Genomic DNA, 6,000 nt, shown 5'->3' on the forward strand with positions numbered 1-6,000 from the left:
AGCGCTCGTTTTCAGTTATTGTCCACGACATTGCAAGCGGCGCGAAGGCAGGCCAGGGCCGGCCGCGCGAGTTACGAAGCCGTGGTGAATGCAATCGTTATATTACGGCCTGGGCAAGCGCACGATAAACGCAATGATAATTGGGTTTTGGTGCACCTCGCGCGGTCCAAGTGACTACAACGGAGCGCTCCCAACCTCCGGTTCAGCCAATCACAAGCTTCAAAAATGAGTGCGGGCGTGGTTTCCCTTAGCAAGCCTAGAGTTTCTAAACTCGCGTGCGGGTGCGGGGACGCTATTATGGAATCCGTAGGAGACGCGTGTTCGCTCCAGCCAATCACAAGCTGCGGATTCTAATTTATTCAACCCCGTATGCTACGGACTCCATTATCGCATGGCGGACATCCGTGTATCCATGGTGCCATCTAGCGGCTGGACCTAAAACTGTATTCATCATGGCATGTCATTCTCAAAAGGTTGTTCAGGCCCAGTCAGTGTGGTGGCTGGTGGTGAATGGATTATTTACTTTTTGTAGTAAAAGTGCTAGTAGAAATACTCTGTAAAAGTACCAATATTTAATGAGCAGTGAGAGTTGTTGTGTAACTGTATTGTAGCCCTGGCACAGCAGTGGCCATGCAGCCAGGCATGATAACAATTTTTGTAGCATATCTGCAACTTTATATAGTTGGCCTAGGCATTTCTAAGATGTTTCTTTTCTCCTGACAACTAGAATGAAGGAGCTTGCACACAACAATAATTTCACACACTTCTTTGGGGAACACGATACGTATTCCTTCTTTTCACCTGTAAACTTTAACGTGTCAATAAAGGTAATTCTGAATTCTGATAAAGTTGATTCTGTCTCACTCTCGAGTCTCAAACCAAATACGGTGCCATGCACAAAAATTGTGCATGGCAATTGGCAATTCCTCCGTATTTCTTACAATCAGTTGGTTCTGGGCCTTCTGGCTGAAACTAGCCTACTGTAAAGCCTATGCACGATATGAAAATGATAAGAAACATAGCCATATAACACTAATCATAAAGGTAGCCGAAATAATTTAAGCTCACTAGCGACTATATAAAAACTTGGCAACTAAGACATGCAATGTCTACTTTTCCAAATAAACCTTATGTAGTCTATAAAAAAGACAATATGGACTAGGCAAACGTGTAAGGTTGCTAAATTAAGTTTTAATAAGAATACAGAACAATTATAAGTGCACATTGTATTTGACAAAACATTTAGTGTATTGTCAATTAAATTAATGAAGCAGTTCAACTTAAATCATTTACATTCGTTCATTTCATTTAAGAAAAAAAAATAATTATAATAATTGTCATGGCAAATAATAAGAATGCAATGTTTAGCAGGCTATAACAAAAAAATTAAAAGGCATTTTACAAGGCAACATTTTTCTTTCAAAGATATTTGAAATTGGCACGCAATCTTTTGTATTTATTTTGTGCGTACAGATAGTCAATGTAGCCTATATCCCTTTAAAACGTGTGTGTTCAATGTCAAATTAAGAAACCATAAACCGTTTTAGAAAGATCCAAGTAGGTTACTTCACAGAATTGGGAATAATACTTTGCCATTTCATGATAGCTGATAGACTATATAGTGCATTGTGCATCAATCAGCTGAAGTGGAGACGATGATAAATGGACAGATTCATCTACATGACTTGTAGGTCTAGATGGATTACATGCGTCTTGCATGACTCTGGATAGTGGTTCTCAAACCTTTTCATGTCAAGGACCCCAAATTGACACTTATTAGCCCGCGGACCCCCATTTGAAAAGATATACCCACCAGGGACCCCCCATAAGAGAAGATTTTGGGCCCCCAATGACCCCATGTTTGACATATAGGCCAGCCAGGCCTAGGCTATACAGACCATTCTTGTTCATTTGGGGTCCATTTGGTTTCATTTTACATTCTCTGAGTTACAGACCATTTGGTTCTTAACTATCATTTAGCTGGGGACCCCCTGGGCTGGAACTCCCTCAAGGACCCCTGACTTTGAGAACGAATGGCCTATAACATCACGGCCTGTTTTTGGGCATTAGCAAATCCACAGGCACAGTCAGGTTCACTGACATCATTCTGAATCTGAGCGTAACTTCACGAACGGTGAAAAGCCCTGACACGATGTGACCCCAGCATGATGATCACCTCCATCACTGCAACTTGTTGGAGTAAAAGATGCCGCCGGCGACGTCAACAGACGGCCTTCGGGATGGACCTGAGTTGGATACGGACTGAAATGAGGAGCGGCTCTGACCGGAACGTACTGCGCTATAACAGGTGAGAAAGAGTATGGATACAAGAACAGTCCGCAGTGAGAGACTCCAATGAGGTCCTGTAAACAGAAAATAAATAGACATTTTACCAGTGTTGTAAAGTAACTAAGTACATCTACTTAAGTACACTTTATTTGTAGTCTACGTTTAGTAGGCTACTTTACTTGATTCATTCCAATTTCCAATTAGGCTATTTTACTTCTAGCCTACTCCACTATCTCTGCAAATTTTACTCCGCATTTATTTGAAAACTTTAGTTAGCCTACTATTTACTTTGCAGATATAATTTATGATATTAGAAAACTATACATTAACTACTTTTGTCCTATTTTATACCTATGTTATTTGAAAATAGCAGATCTACTAGCTCAGATGCGTTTTTGAACATCATAAACATTTTGTACTTTTACTTTTGGTAGGCCTACTAGTACATTTTTATGCCAACACTTTCATACTTTTACTCAAGGACAGTGAATTCCAGACTTTTACTTGTAACAGAGTATTTCTACATTGCAGGCCTATTGATACTTTTACAACTTGTAGGCCTAAGTAGAATGTAAGTAGAGCCTACTTTTTCCACCACTGCATTTTACTACCAATTATAACGTCTAAATGTAAACCAATTAGCCTATATAAAGTCCATTAATATAAAATAAAGCCTTCACTACCTGTACCAGCGCGTGGTGTTGAAGGCCCAGTGGCAACCCTGGCGTTCCTAAACTTCTTGCAAGTGCTGGGATGCCAGCCTCCACGGCGCTCACACCAGCTGGCATTGCCCTGCTGCTGCCGTCTATGGCGGCACAACTATACAACGTCGTTCCGATGTTGACCTGAGCAGGGTGGAAAAGATGGTTGGCGATACTAAGGTGGTTGAGATGTCTGCTTAAATCTGGCGGATAAAAGTGGCTGTGTGAAACTGAAAACGCGCCGCGCATTTTTTCTCTTTCCATGATGGGCTCCTCTGGGTCTGGTGGTGGTGCAGTGTGGGGCCGCGCTCCGTCACTTCTATTGATTACACAGCCTTCATCACTGTCTCTCTCTGTCTCTGCCCCGTGCGTGCAGTCTGGCGGCTCGTGCGTAATGGTGACATTTAGTTCCGTTTTAATGTCCACTTGACTGCCACTTTTACGCGTGTCGTGTGCAGGGTTGTTGTTGTCCTCGTCGTCTTGATCGCTGTCACTTTCGTGAGCATCTTTAGAAGAAATACAGATTATTGTGTTAATGTGTTTGGAACGTGTATTAGCCTGGAAGTCATAGATCATGTAAAATAATGTGAACCAATTGACCACCGCAGTTTGAAGGGCGGCCACTATTTTTTTATTTAATTTTTTAAACAAAAAAAGAAAAGGGAAAGTTGTTGCACCTGAGGACTTGGAGTTTTCAGAATATTCTACTGACGATTCCTTCTCCGGTTCCAACGTCAAATCATTCATCCGCATCTCTTTGGACTTTTGTGATGATTGTTGTAGTTTTCTATCACCAACAATAGAGGAAAGAAAGCAAATATTTGCTATTCGTTTCACAGTATGGCTACAGTAGCTTGCTTGCTTGCTTGATTGATTGATTGATTGTTTGTTTGATTGATTGATTGAGGTCCTTGGTGACAAAACATCTAAAAACACAGTAGGCCTAAGGGAAAATAAGAACCATATAGACAACACAAATATACTTTCCATCATTTTGTTAAAGATTAAACAAAAATATATACGAAATATATAGAACAGTTACGGTAAATAAACAACATAGGCCTACTCCTCCAGTCGGGAACCAAAGGGAGAGCAGCGCAAGCTGTCTGTCTAATTTTTCAGACTTCATGTGTAAAGTTAGGACGGGCCAACATAGGTCTACCTCTTTTCTCTTCTCCCGTTCCCTGTATCTCGGAACCCCTTGGCGAACGGGTTGTTGTCAATTTTCAACTGTGTGATCTGAAAAATGAATAGAAGAAAAACTATTCCCACTAATGACGCAATGCATACGAATTATTCATTAATATTCGGACTAAGTTGGCTGTTTAAGTTCAGCATGACATATTACCAAAAATATATAGGCTATATATATTGTAGAATAAATGAAAAACGATTTAATTACTTTTAAGGAATTATTCAGTGTGCAAGGCTATATATAGGCTATATATATATATATATATATATATATATATATATATATATATATATATATATATATATATATATATATTATTATACATATTATACACACACACACACACACACACACACACACACACACACACACACACACACACACACACACAGTCCTACAAGTTGTGTATTTGTTTAGGTTGTTATTAACAACTTGTTAATAATCACAAAGATTAAGTGTTTGAAAATAAACAGTTAGTAAATCACTTACGCTACTCTTACCTTGTCATTCTGGTACGCAGTTACCGCAATGAATTCTGTCTCAGAGAACACATATGTCCTAAATGTACTGTATGGCAGTTTGAGGATGTCATTCGCCTTTACTACATGAAATCTCGGCTGGTATTTGTGCATCGAGTTTAGAATTGTCTGCCAAAAACGAAAAATGTATTATAATTTCATTGTAACACCAGAAGACGAGAGAAATGATTATTATTCAACTAGAATCCACAGTAAAAACAAACACATGGAGAAGTGGTCCCATCAAGTCATATAATCTATACCAATACGACATCTAAACCAAAAGAGAAGTGAGCTAAAACTATAAAGCTGAATAGCCATGCATTTAGATAATTTGTTCTAAAAGTGGGGTCCTTGAGGGAGTTCCAGGGGGGTCCCCATGCAGCTAAATGATAATTAGGAACCAAATGGAACCGTATGTAACTCTGAGTGTAAAAATGGAACCAAATTGACACTAACTTGATTTTACAATATAAATTAGGGTCTCAGAGATAGAAATAGGCTATAAATGGGGCGGGGGTCCGCAGACTAATGCATGTCAAACTGGGGGTCCTTAAAATGGTTGAGAATGACTGCCATAGAGCTGTAAACATCTTCTCTTTGGGTCCCATATCTTTTCAAATGGGGGTCCACGGGCTAATGGGTGTCAATTAGGGGTCCTTGACATGAAAAAGTTTGAGAACCAATAACTATCCAGTGGTCCCATTAAGTCATAATAGGCTATCTATACGACTAAAGGCTACTAATATCTTCTAAATAGCCAGTGTGCACTGTTTCCTAAAAACCAAAGTGATGAGAGCTAAAACGATAAAGCTGAATAGACATACAGTAGGCCTATACACAAAACAAACTGAGAGTTGACACTTACAAATCCATGTTTGTCAGATATGTTGTTCGTTAGTTTCAGTTTGTGGAAGTTCACCACTTTAGACATCCACTGCTCGCCCGTGGCGGGGCTGTCCGGGTGGATGTACATCCTTTTGGGCATCTCAGGGTCGGCCTTCCCCGCCACCATCCACCGGGAGTTATGGAACTTATATCTGCAGTCGTCCGCCGCCACAATGTCAATCAGTAAAATATACTTGGACTTCTTGTCTAAGCCAGCGCACCTGGCTTTAAACGGCGGAAACATGCGCCTGCAAAGGATGGACAGCAGATTTCACGTTGGAGATCACTATAGCCAATGTTGAAAATGTTTTGAAATAATAATAGGCATATTTAAAAAACTAAATAGGGCCTAGCTATAGGAAACAAAAAAATTAAGGGGCCCATAAAAATGTGTCTGCGACCCACAAAT

The sequence above is a fragment of the Nannobrachium achirus genome (genome assembly GCF_963921795.1).
Source record: "Nannobrachium achirus genome assembly, chromosome: 12".
Lineage (NCBI taxonomy): Eukaryota > Metazoa > Chordata > Actinopteri > Myctophiformes > Myctophidae > Nannobrachium > Nannobrachium achirus.